Below are 14,710 nucleotides of genomic sequence, written 5' to 3'. Positions count from 1 at the left end.
GAAGTAGAATGGGTTGTGGGTGCAGTTGTATGTTAACCTTAAAGGGATAGTTCACCCAAAAATTAAATAAAAATTCTGTCATCAATTACTCACCCTTTTGTCATTTCAATCCTGTATGACTTTCTTTCTTCCGCAGAACACAAAAGAAGATATTTTGTTGGTAACTGGACCCCATTCACTTGCATTGGTTTTGTGTCCATACAATACAAGTGAATGGGGTCCATTGCTTTTTGGTTACCGACTTTCTTCAAAATATCTTCTTTTGTGTTCTGTGGAAGAAAGAAAGTCATAAAGGTTTGAAATGACAAGAGGGTGAGTAAATGATGACAGAATTTTCATTTTTGGGTGAACTTTCACTTTAAGTTAAAGCTAGCAATAATAATATTTAATGCTAGAGTATTCAAAGGGATGGTTCATCCAAAACTGAAAATTCTGTCATATTTTACTCACCCTCATGCAAACCTGACATTCTTTCTTCTGCAGAACACAAAAGAAGATATTTTGAAAAATGTTAGTAACCAAACAACATTGACCCCCATTGACTTCCATTGTGTGGACCCACTGAGACATTTCTCAAAAAAATCTTCTTTTGTGCTTCACAGAAGAAAGAGTCTCAATGACATGGGCGTAAATAAATGATGACAGATTTGTATTTTGTGTGAACTATCCCTTTAAAGCTACAGTTTGGAAAAACCGCCGCTAGAGAGCGCACGATCAAAACAACAACAATGGTGTAGGTTGATGACGCTGTGAAGGAGCGTGGAATGATTGTGATCTGTTGTCTTCAACTCCACCGCTGATGGCCATCAATCAGACGGGGACGAGAAATCATGTTAGCGGAGGAGGTAAAGTAATAAAAGTTTTATCAATGTTGTGTATAATTGTGGTCCATAAATAAGTGACAGCTCCAAACAAGCTAGTGGCTTGCTAGACACTACTTCCGCATTTGTCCACGACACTGTTGTTCATGCGGTTTCTACGTCAGTAAAGGCGGTAACAAAGGGGAACGCGGATATGACGCCATTGACAGGCGACTGCACAGCCCGTGTCACACGATTTACAAGTAGTTGGAAACATTTGAGAAATTGTAAGTACTCGGCTCAACAAAATATATAACACTGGCCTAGTGGTTTTAGATATTTTTCTACAAAATTGTTACAAACTGTACCTTTAGGTCTCAAATTCACTGCATTTTGGGCCGGGTCTTGATGATCTCATTATGGTTTCAGCATCTTAGCAACCTCACATTATATACAACATGATCTACAGTCGATTCGTGAAGCAGAGAGCTGGAAGCATTTGTGTCAAGGGAACAGTAATTTCACAGGAACCACAGTCGGCAGTGTACTCTCAAGCATGAGGAGTGGGAGTGTTTCGCGACTTGCCATCTTGACACCTGGCATAGCATCTTCAAATAGGAAAACCAGAAGCTACTTTTTTACATGAGTCAACAATCCCACAATTTTAACTGAACAATGAATGTGTTGTGATTAAGCTTTCAAACAGATGTAATAATCTAATGGGACTGACGTCACCAGAAGATATTTATTTGTTTCCAATTCCCGTTGTTTGAACAAACCCTTTTTCATCTCCTCGTTTCCCTTTTGTTTGGTCAAGAAAACGCAAGGGCTTCGTGGTGACGTACCGACTTCAGACAGAATTCGCTTGGATTTGTTTGGCGAGGGGTAATTAATCATCATGGATAAAATATAAGAAAATAGGAACACAAAAGCTAGGAAATGGTTAAAACTGTGGCTTTAAAACACAAGTGCATATCGAGAAACTTGGCAACTAAAAAAGGCAACTGTTTATGTGAAAGTATCAACAGACAGAAAAGTCTTATGCCACACACAGTGTGTTTTGACAGAATATAAGCTCGTGAATGAAATGTAAACAGTGTAAAATGAGAAAGCTGATTGTGACACCATGTGTCTTGGAGAGAGGAAATACTTTAATCTGGATTAAAGAACACCCTCTGTGTTTACTTGATTACTGTGCGTTGCTTAGTCTCATTCTGACGTGACCTTTCACTTGATAATATAGACAGAAACATTGCTCTGCCTTCTGAGTGAATTTGGTTTTACAGTTAAAGTTATATTATTTCTTAGTACTTATTATTATTATTAATTAAATGTTTTTTTTTTTTTTTAGTATAGACGGTTTCAGCGGCAACAACATAAACAAACGTTATGTTGCCCAAACTTAATTTACGGTAAAACTTACCTCCGCAAAGAATTAATAACAACAGAGTGCATGTAGAGTAGATTGTGTTATTACAATTACAAAATATAAACTAAAATATTAACATAAATTGTTATATTATATAGACCAATAAACAAACACTGACCGCAAGTTAACTTCGAGCGTTAAAAAGTTTCAATTTTAATTAATAACATTAATTATAAAACAACTTTTATAATCCTAGTAATATAAATGAAAAAGCATTAAAACTGTAGTATTCAGACTGCTGGGGCACCAGAAAAAAAATTACAATTAAAATTGTAAAATAAAAAAGGAAAATGTTTTTCATGTTATCTAAACCCGACTTGCAGTCTATTTTTGTAATTTGACTTTTTTTTACCACATTTCAGAAATACGTGAAAATTCTATCAAATAAAACTGTAAATTCTGTAAAATTAAAAATTGTACACTGTACAAATATATATTTATGTATATGTGTGTAAACATATTTTATATATTTATTTTTGAATTGGTTATATATTTGCACCCAAGCAAACTGTTTATCCTGTTCATCCCACATTTTTCATTATGTGATTTCCCCACTTTCAATTGGTTAACGTTGGACTTTTATAAAAAATGTCTTTGCTCATATTTACCAATACCAATATTTTGGGCCATAGCTCGCAATGGCAAGCTTATAAAAATGATTTAACAGTTGAGCTGTCAGGTATGATTTTGCAGCTTATGTCAGTCTGATGTTAATTACATTACTGTAATTATGTAACCTGCATTTTTATTTTTAACGTAACGTAACCTGCGTTTTTTATTTGGTGATATAGACGCAGCTTCAATTAAACACTTTTATACTTAATATCTGGGCTCTTGCCAATTTCCTTCAATTATTATTGAATGAAATTATTGACAACAGAGTAAGAAACAGTATCAAAACTCCACACAGTTGGAACAGAACCTATAATGTCCCACACAAGCACCAAGGCTAAACATATCTGATGCACATTCACAGCTAGAGGCCACAGGTTTTTAAGCACATTGCTAAACATAGAGGATTATGTATACAGGATTTTGCCATTTTCCCATCCACTTAATCATGTGGAGCCAGGTGTCTTATTCACCGGGGCGGGAATAGCTGGAATTCTGTAGAGCTCAGTGGTGTAAACGCCACCGTGATTGATAGAGGCTCTCTGCTCTTTCCATTTTCATTTTAACTCTCTTTCATCCGCTCCGGGTGGCTAAGACAGATTTACATAGAGATCTATGAGCTCACCACGCACACAAGAATATCACATCCGTCTTTTAATTTCGCCAGTGACATAAATGTGATAACTTTGCTATTTTTGAGCAGGTGATCTCATCGCCCAATGGTCATTGGGCAAAAATCCAAAGTTGTTTAAATAAACAGATCTTAAAAATGTCACGGTGACTCAACTTCATTAACCGTTTCCTGTTAGTCTTTCTGCCAAACGCCCTGTTCAGACCGCCTGCGACAGGTAGCGACAGGACGGCATAACTTCAAAGGTAGCCTAGCGACACGAGCGACCGTTGGCGACAGGAAGTCAAGCGGCAAAAGTTGAGAAATCTTCAACTTTATGCAAATGAGAAGCGAATTTCGCAAGCGACTAATAGGAATAAAAACATTTGAGCTCACGTCATCCATCTCTCGTCTGTTACTGCAGTGTTTGCATTCAACTGTACTAAAGCAACCAAAGCTAGAAACGCCTTCTAAGGCCGTGTTCACACTTGACATCTTTTTTGACAAGAAAATGTTGACAATGGCGCTTTTTTGGTAAAAAAAAAAAACGCTCGCAGCGTTATGATTTCAAATATCAGCCATCAATGTTCAAAGATAGCATTTGAACACGAAGGCAGCTTAGAGTGACAGACTTCATAGGCAGCGTAACGGAAATCTATTTGAATTATAAACAGAGAGCGTCTTTGCAATAACCAATCACATATTTAAAAATTACAATACTGATTTCTCGCTAGAAATGCGATCAGAAGTTATTGAAAGTGAAAATTAAACTTACATTTATACAAAACTATGCTCCAACGGGCGTTTCGGTCGCCATTTTATTTTTTTGAGCTTGAGCCATCTGGACCAATCACGTTCCTTGCATGTTGTCATGGAAACGACAGGTCTCTGTCATTGGTTAGCTATGAAAAGGTGCTTGACGTAGGGCGTTTTTTCCGAAAAGTTGAACTATTTCAACCTCAAAAGACGATCTGAGCTGCAGAAAAAGACGTTGGCGCTGGCATTTAAAAAAGCGCTCAGGACTCTCAGACACGGTTTACTCCATAGGATTATAATGACTTCACAAAAGAAGTCAAGTGTGAACATGGCCTAACAATCTCATGGCAAGAGACAAGCGACACACAGTGACAAAGTCGCTGGCTGTCTGAACGGGGCTTAAGTGTGATGATATTTCACTTCTTGCTTTCATGCTAATAAAACTGTAATGTAGAATTGTGATATCAATACTGCTTGTGAGTTGTAGAGGCCAGTGCTGAATGTGATTTAAGGTTAAAAATAAACCAGTCAATTTAACATGTTTATTTGATGTTATTATTTCTAAAATAATGCAATTAAAAAGAAACAAAAGGAGCTGTATACAGGTGAAGCGTTCTTGTGTTCAAACTCGGCTAGCGTCTTGACACAGCATACTTTCCTGTCAATTTCAAATGCAGTCATAACTTTGAGCATTCATATATCGATTTCTATCACGATAGGTGTGTTAGAACCCAATTGCAGGCAGGGATGAAGGGGTTAACACGAAATACTTTAATACAAACAAAGAACAAAACAAAAACCCACGAGGGGGTAACGAGGACCAGACTAATATATATACATAAACTCAAACCAAAAACTTTCCACGAGGGGAACACAAAAACAGCAGGACAAGAATAAACTAAAACTCACACGACACAATGTCTCACAGACAGGCAAGGTAATCCAAGGGACCACAGAACGCAACCAAAGACGATGAACGAGCACAGGACAATGAAACATGAGGGCATTTATAGGAAAGACAAACGAAGGGTAATCAACGAGGGCAGGTGGGAGACATTAGACACGGCAGGGAAGCAATACAGGAAACGAGAGGGGTGGGGCCAATGACAAGACACGAGAAAACACATGGAGTGTCAAAAGATAAACACCCCATGGTTTTCTCACACAAAACCAAAGGCTTTGTCATGGCTCTGCCGCAGGACCAGGAAAAACATGACTAAATGAGGCAGAGCCATGACAGAAGCCCCCCCTTTAATGAGCACCTCCAGGTGCTCACCAAGGGGTAGACGGACGCGACAAGACAGACTGGGTGACAGACAAAACAAGGCAAAACATGGCAAATAATATCAAGGGCAAACAGGAAAATACAATGACAGGGTTGGGATGGGATAACAAAAATAACAAACAAGGGAGGGGGTGGGGCCAAGCCAGAGTTCATTGGGGGCAGTCCAAAGGGGGGAAGTCCAAAAGGGAGAGGTCCAATAGGGTAGGGAGAAGGGGGAACAAATGAGTCCATGGGGGAAAATGTCTTCGTCCCAGGAGGAGTAACCGTCCGGGGTGGCGCTCGAGAGCGCTGGGCCCCGGGGGACTTGACGGGGGCAGGTTTGGCTGCCGGCTGGAATGCCGGCAGGACCGGACATGGTGCCGGCTGAAAGGCCAGCTGAAGGGCCGGCTGGAAGGCCGGCTGCTGCATTGACTGGGACGTCGGCTGCTGCACCGGCTGGGCAGGACAGGACACAGGACTGGACGCCAGCTGCACCGGACTGGGCATGACACTGGACACCGGACTGGATGCCGGCTGCACCGGACTGGACGCCGACTGGACCACCGGCTGGGACGCCGGCTGCACCGGACTGGTGGAGAAGAGACTGCAGGGAGTGAGGCGGAGGGTGCGGAGTTCCCCAGGGTGAGGGTACCCACCATGCCGCCCTCCGGGATGGAAACCAGACCGGGGCGAGAGGAGGTCAGATGGCAGCTGGGAAAGGAGTCTTTGACTGACTCCTCTCGAAGCTGCAGCCATTCCACTAACTGTGGGAACGGCTGATACACAATCTCCTCTCGCTCTGAAAAAGGTGGAGGGTCGTCCATCCTGGCCACCAGGTAGGCCCGGACCAACACATCGGGGACGGAACCTTTCCTGGCTTCGACCTCCCGGGCGTAGTCCAGCAAGGGACGCTGGCGCTGGGCGGGGAATGGTCCTCCTCCAGCGTGTGACTGGGAGGCTATTGCCTCCCACCACACCGGGTTGGAGGTGCAAGACCATTGGTCGGTGGGTGAATTGTTCATGGTGCTGCCCGCTGGGTTCAGTGAGGGCTCGTTCATTCTGTCACGATAGGTGAGGAAGAACCCAATTGCAGGCAGGGATGAAACGAAAATACTTTAATACAAACAAAGAACAAAACAAAAACCCATGAGGGGGTAACGAGGACCAGACTAATATATATACATAAACTCAAACCAAAATCTTTCCACGAGGGGAACACAAAAACAGCAGGACAAGAATAAACTAAAACTAACACGACACAACGTCTCACAGACAGGCAAGGTAATCCAAGGGACCACAGAACGCAACCAAAGACAATGAACGAGCACAGGACAATGAAACATGAGGGCATTCATAGGAAAGACAAACGAAGGGTAATCAACGAGGGCAGGTGGGAGACATTAGACACGGCAGGGAAGCAATACAGGAAATGAGAGGGGCAGGGCCAATGACAAGACACGAGAAATCACATGGAGTGTCAAAAGATAAACACCCCATGGTTTTCTCACTCAAAACCAAAGGCTTTGTCATGGCTCTGCCGCAGGACCAAGAAAAACATGACTAAATGAGGCATGACAGATTTCCATGAAAAATGTAAACAAAGTTCTGCTATTCTCATACGTTTACTGCGATTTTTAGAACTTCAAAGTTAACTTCAGCGATCCAGGGATTCTTCATTTGGTGCACCCGTGCTAAAGAAAATGACAGACATTCGAATGGATTAAATGGTTATAATAGGAAATGTATTGGTTTAAATGCAACCATAATGGTCTCTGTGGGTCTCTGCTGGTTATGTGTTTGGTTCTATTGCTTGGATGAACCAATAGTGGGATGAATGAATCCTCTTGTTAAAGCCTGATGTCACCACCATACATACATGGAAGGTCATATACAGTTTCGAAACGCTTTATCATATGCCACAGGCAAACAACAGAAAATGCTGATACACATTGATGGTTTGCATGGTACTACTACGATCCTAACCTTTAACCCCAGATGTCCAGACAGCGGTTCTTTTTTACAATTTATTAAAGTATTGAGATTACGTGAGACTGTAGTGTACACCGTGAGTTTATAAAAGTTTCACGTAAATGTGTGATATAAATAAAAAGTGTTCATAAACAAGTGTAAATAGTCGCCTCACTTGAAATGAGTGGAAGCTTGCACCCGGAAACAGTTAGCAAGCGGATAGAACACCATCGAGTACTCCAGGAAAAAGACCCAAACACACTACACAAAGGAATGTTATAATGGTAAACAGCTAATGGATTATAATGGTATTGTAATTAAATCCATTAGAATTTTTATTAAATCCATCACGATTTCTGTGATTTTTTTATTATTTAGTAGGGACTAGTTGTGTAGATGTTACACATTACAGATTGGTAGACGCGAAACCTGACCCCCGACAACAAGCTATTAGAAGACGCTAACAGACTTGAAATACAGGCCATTGTGTAATCTTTTGTCCTGGTCATGAACTGTTGACCTATTTAATAAAAAGTGTGATTGATTCATAAGAGAATTTGTATTTGTGTAAAACTCACCCGAACCTGGTCCTGAAACCCAAGAGTTTGTCAGGTCCCACTGGACTCAGGTCAGGCAGCAGACTTCTAATACAGTATGTTTGTGTGAGGATTCTGGGATGCTGAGCAGCAGTCCGGGCAAAGAGCTGAGTGGCATCAGCAATCTGACCCCAGAGCAGCACGGCGTCTCGTTGTTTCAACAAAAATCAATACGATTGAAGGGCATTTTGTGTGTGTGTGTATTTGTGCGTACTAGGGAGGGGCCGGGATGACCTTGTCTAACCTTGGTGTACATCCCATGAGCAGCTTGCCATCCCATCCCTATGTACCCCAGCCAAACCCTGACAGACAGATCAGAGCATCGATAACAGCCTGCTGCTATCACACCATCCCCCACTGGAGAGAAAAAAAAACATTTCAACACACACACACACTGACTTCAGTGCTTCTAAAAAGCCCCGTGGTCTCCACCATGCATAATAAATTGTGTTTTAACACAAATGCAGCAACAATGGTGCTCAAAAGTAGGGTTGGGCTGTATGACCATAAGCTTTTGTTGTCGTTACCTCTCATTACTTAATACACACACTCCTTCGTAAAACGTAAATAAATTGAACCTAGGGGCATACAGATAAGAGTCGAGTCAGGCTGAAACTCTGAATCATTGTTTTGACTACTGAATGATGATCATCTTACTGTCTATGTTTGCTTGAAGATCCACAGACAGAATACAACAACCCTGCTCATCCAGGGAATCCCCAGAGCTTCCTAACACACAGCGTTTAAAATATTTTTTTTTATCATCATTCATCATCAACCAAATCCAAGAAATGCGGATAGACCATTCAGGAATTTGTTGTTTGTTATTCGCATCTAGATGTTGGACAGGCACTCGTTTCTTCACCCAGACAATCAGATAGATTTGTTCAAATATGAGACAGACAAAACAACATTTTAAGCTTTAAACAACCTTAGAAACTATTTGGACACTTAAGCTAAACACTGCATAAATAACGAATTATCAAACCAAGATGTGAGACATTTTCTCAGAACAAACTTCTCTTTTCTAAGCTCTTGCTATGCAATGACTTTGAAGCAGCTGGTTTCGGGGGGATCTTTAGTGGATGCGTGAGGTCAGTTGCTGTCAGGTTCATACAGGGCACTGGTACTAACAGAGTAACCACAGGTGGAATTCATCACATTAACTATGCACACAGTACGTTTTTCTTTTAACGTTTGTCATTATTTACTACACTCTTGTCGTTTCAAACCTGTATGACTTTCTTTCTCCTGTGGAACACAAAAGAAGATATTTTGAAGAATGTTGTAAACGTGCACCCATTCACTTGCATTGGTTTTGTATGCATACAATGGAAGTGAATGGGTGCCGGAGCTGTTCGGTTACCAACTTTCTTCAAAATATCTTCTTTTGTGTTCTGCGGAAGAAAGTCGTACAGGTTTGAAATGAACAGAGGGTGAGTAAATCATGACAGTATGTTCATTTTTTGGCGAACTATCACTTCAAATCTACTGTTTTTATAATTGTCAACTTGAATCAACTTATTTAAGTGAAGTTGGTTGTGTTGCATTTGTAAACATTTTGTTGTTGCGTAAGTGTTCAGATACATTATAGAGCCACTTTATAAATTATTGACCACTTTATAATATAGGAAAATGATTATCCATCAGGATTTGATTGTACTCAGCGCCTGCATGTCTCTGTCTCTTCTCCGATGAGTTTAGTGTGCAAACACAGGAAGCTGCATGTAAAGCAGGGGTTCTCAACCTTTTTGACTCCAAGGCCCCCCATTGTATTCAACTCTTTTCAAAGGCCCCCCTCCCACTCACTAAACCTCAAAATGTCTACCCAATCAAATATTTTAGAGATTAACATTCACTGAAAAACTTTATTACTTATAAAAATGGAGGAATAATAAGAATGTTGCTTCTTTTTAGTTTTTTTAATGCTCATTTTGTCTAATTTTAAAATATTGGTCATCTTGGAAATTTAAAATTACTCAATATTGTAAATGTAAATCTTGTGGCCCACTTAGAAGTCAGCTGGGGCCCCCTTGTCGGCCCCAACCCACCTGTTGAGCGCCACTGTTTTAGAGCTCAACATTCACTGGGAAAAACGTTTATTACTTATAAAAATGGACGAATAATAAGAATGTTGTTTCTTTTTAGTTTTTTTTAATGCTCGTTTTGTTTCATTTTAAAATATTGGTCATCTTGAGGCCCCCTTGGAAGTCAGCTGGGGCCCCCCTTGTGGGCTCCTGCCCCCCTGTTGAGAACCACTGATGTAAAGAAAGTGCATCCTCATATTTTTTTTAACTTGCACCTGTTGTTTAAGCTGTGAAGCGTTAATTCGACACTTAAATTATGCCACACTACGTCTCTTTAATTTGTGTTATCAAAGACGTGCGCGTCTTGTCAAAGCAGCCAAAATTATGAGAAAGAGCAGCAACAGTAAAAGTATGTCAAATGTCAAATTTAATGTAGGCATATAATACATTAGAATGAGGGACAAGATGCATTGAATCGTGACCCTCGGAATCAAATTGATTTGGGGGCAAGTGAAGATTTACAGCTCTACCCATCACAGCTCTCGATACAATCAAACAAATACACAATCCACATGCACCTGACATGCTCTGGTTCCGTCGGACACATTACACGGGCAAAACACATTCTCGAAGCTCAGGCAGACAGACACAAACACTCCGTCCGGCTATCAGCGCTAACTTCCTCGGAGGCGAACCGGGCACCCCCATTTCTCATGCTCATAGTGCAGATGACAACTTGATACTTGCTTGGGGAAAAGAGGTCGAGTGTAACATTCATGTGTGGAGGGGGGTGCTCTGATCTACATTGCGGTTGCCATATTTTATTCTGTAAGAGACTGAGGCTGCATCTCATCAAAAACGGTTCTGTTTTAAATCAGCCTCTGTGTCTGCGTGTAACACATCAAGTCATGCGGTGGTTAGGGATATTTCCATGAAAAATGTGTTTATAACAATTTGGGCATCGCTGGGCGTTTTATGAGAAGGTGAGGCAGACATGTTGTGGGTGTATTTGTGTGTGTGTGACTGAAAAGTCAAGTGTTGCTGGCCAGCCTGTTGAAAAAGGTCAGATAAGGTTCTCGTGCTGTGGACGCAGACTGCCAAAAACCCGTGCATGACTTTCTCATTACCAAAACCATCGACCTCTGTTGCTTTCTCATACCCCAGTGGGTGGAAACAGATCTCTTTAACAAGAGCAACCAACACAAAAACATCTAAGAGGCTTGGTTCAGTTAAAGGGACAGTTCAGCCAACAATGAAAACATCAAAACAAAAGGAGATTATATATAAATTTCCAAGATGTTCATTTCTACTGTAATTTTAAAAGTTAAATGTGGGGAAAATTAGCTTGGAGAACGTTTTTACAAATGCAAAGAAAAACTATTTGTGCTATTTGTGCATGATGTAGAATGAGAACAGGCTGGTACAAGACCAAAAACACTGCCCTGGATTACCAGCATGATACATCATTTAAATGAAAACCTCTGAGTTCCCACACATTTCAACCAATGAATTTCCATAAAAATTCTGTGTTTTTTTCCATCTGTTTGTGATTACTAAAAAAAGAATTTCACAGGATTTCGAAATATTTTGCCGGAAATGTGAACTGAGCATTACCTTAAAATTACATTTACCATAAAAATGTTCGAAACATTTGGCAATAGCTAAGGTTTCCTAACATCTCCAGGTTTTCTAAGATAGGCCTATATTTCAGACACTTCTCAAGCCTATTACAGATCAGGTCTCCAATCATAAAACACCAAAACAGCCCACAGGGTGCAGAACTGCCTCTGCCAATTTTTACACTCCCAATGAATAATATCCAGCACTGTCGGGATTTATGAGGTAACAAAACAGGCCGCTGAATTTCAAAGAGCATGGATTTCTACTGATTAGTATAATGTGCAGGGTGCCTCATTCCATACTAGGGGTGACCCCGAATCGTCGACGATTCGATGCTTCGATCGGAGGACCCTGATTCGACTACCAATCTCACAGTCGAATCTTCGCAGAGCTGTTATGCAAGGAGGATCATGTCATTTTGGTTATATGGGCAGTGGCGTAACAGACGGGCATGCCCTGTGCTATTTATGATGTAAAGAAATGGGTCATTTTTAAGGTTGGGTACTGAAACCCCCGGCCCATATGAGCACGAGGTCTGGCTATGACCCAGGTCAGGATCGTGTCTCTCCGTGTCTTCTGTGCTACGAGACCGGTAAAGAGAAGCAGCACGTTCCGCACGCACCCGCAGATGACTCGCAAATGAATGTGTACACTGTTTCCAAACATTTGTCACTTACTGAATGTTTGGGCATTTAAATATGAATTAACACCTTCTCTTTAAATGCACGTAGTCCGTTACTTAGACTGAACTTTGCGCTGCATGATAAAAAAAATAAATTAAGTAAAATAACCAAAATCACCATATATAGCAAGCACGGCGCAGACTTTTGGAACTGAAAGCAAGCGTGCGTGTCAGGGGGTGCGCAGGAAAAAAGGTGAAAGGGACTTTTGGACTGTTTAAATGGTAAGATGCTTTATTGCATTCCTCCTTTACATGCAGTAAATAAAGTCGCTTTATTGGTAGTTCATTGGTAATGAACGTGCTGTATTCCCATTTGTAAAAATTAATTAATTATGATCGCGTAGGTCAAGTTTTAAAAACAGTTTTTGAGGCGAGATCTGGTCTATTGTATGGCACGGCATTGTTATGTGATGTTTAAGGAAAATTAATTTTAGTATTTGTGGCTTGTGTTTTCAAAATTATGTTCCCCTGCATTTCAGATATTTTGCCTAAACACATTTATTTTGCACATTGTGACTTGATTCTGGCTTATTTGGTTTTTTTATTATAAAGGTATATTCTGTTCTAAACAAATTCTGTAAATGAATGTTTGATTGTTTTTTGGTGCATCAATGTTGCGCTGTACCCTTAACCACCTGGTGTAGTCCACACATGCGCGGGCGCACACACAAACACACGTCTGATTCGACTATCAGTCGACTATAGGCAAGACGTGACAATTCTGATTCGACTATGTAAATTCTTAGTCGGGGACACCCCTATTCCATACTATGCATACAAGGACTATGAGTCTTCAAGAATAAAAAAATATTCATTATAATTCATTTTAACAGTAGCTAAACATGCTCCACAGACTAAATGTTTGGAAAAGACGGTGATTAAATTCAGAATTGTCATTTTTGGGTGAACGGTTCATTTAATAAAGAAGAATGCATTGAATCGTGTATTATCTTTCCAACACAAGAATTGAAAACAAGATTGTAATATCCTGGAAAAAACTGGAGGGATGTCATGACTACAGGCACTGCATGGAATAAAGAAGAAATCAATGCTATGTAACCATGATGCAATTACAGTGAATTGGAGAGGGAATAAATATAAATATCAATAGTTCCAAAGAACATCTCATAGACATACTGGAGCTCTAAGTTATGCTTCATTTGTGACACACCAATGCAAAAACAACATTTCATCAGAATGTATTACCTGTCAATCAAACCTTTGACCTCAGCATTGATAACACTATAAGTTAAGCTACTCACCATTAGTTGAACTACAGGAACACTCATGATTCATTAAAGAACCAACAGAGACAGAATATATTAAAAAGTAGCAGCAATACTGTTAATGTAAATGTCAATGCATTAGCACAGTGTTTAGCATTGTGTTGAGACACAACTAAGATTATCAGTTTCATTTGGAAAAGAATAAGCAGAACGAGACTCGAATGTGTAAATATTAAGAGAATTTGTGATTTTCCTACATATAATATGCAATATTTTTCTAATTAATACTGCTTCAAGTCATTTGCTCTGCTTATTTAGAAATCAATCCATTTCCCATTAAAAGGCGAAATACGGTAAAAAATCCAGTAAAAACTATATTTTCTGGCAGATGGGGTAGCAGTAAAATCCCGTAAAAGAACAGTTTTGTCACATAAAGTTACATGTTTAATGCAGTCTTTTTTTGTTATTTAATGTGAAAAATATGTAAAAACAGTAATATTCCATAAAATTACTGTACTGTACTGTAATTTCACAGTATACGTGAGAAACCCTGTAAAAAATAAATGTAAAATTTGTAAAATTATAGTTTTATTCAGTGTACATACATACCAGCTACCACATCCCATAAACAAATTTATATCATAAAAAAGACAAACATTTAAGACTATCTTCTGCATAAACACCACCATTGTGTCTACAATGATGGGCAGCATTCACACCCTTTTCTTTAACAAAACAAAAGGAAAAATCAATAAAGCTTTCAGTCTGCATCCATTTAGCAGGGCTGGTCTAGCCCAATTTTCTCAAATGACAAGAGATGGAGGGGGTAAGGGAAAAGCTAAGATATGTGATCAGGTTTCTATTCCAACTTTCTTATTATCAGTTTAGAGAAAGGCATAGCCCATTGCTATAGATGAGAGCACTCCTACCGTAAAACCATAGATAATGGCAAATATGTATTGAATTTCATTACTACGGTAACTTTATCTACAGATTCATGAACTAAATTTAGATGGCAGAGTTAAAACAATACTTATCCATCCAATCTCTATATGGCATACTGTAATAATACGTAATGACAACATTTTAACCGCTTTAAAAAACAAGGTACAATATAAGG

At 39.8% G+C, this 14,710-nt stretch overlaps 1 protein-coding gene across 1 annotated transcript in view; it reads right to left on the bottom strand.

Moving 5' to 3' along the window:
• gab2 (GRB2-associated binding protein 2) overlaps positions 1-14,710 on the bottom strand; it is a 62,386-nt gene that overhangs the window by 20,823 nt on the left and 26,853 nt on the right. The window lies entirely within an intron of this gene.

Source organism: Triplophysa rosa, linkage group LG14 (genome assembly GCF_024868665.1).
Source record: "Triplophysa rosa linkage group LG14, Trosa_1v2, whole genome shotgun sequence".
Classification (NCBI taxonomy): Eukaryota; Metazoa; Chordata; class Actinopteri; order Cypriniformes; family Nemacheilidae; genus Triplophysa; species Triplophysa rosa.
The sequence above is the reverse complement of the archived record's forward strand: the minus strand, read 5'-3'. Positions and strand labels throughout refer to the sequence as shown.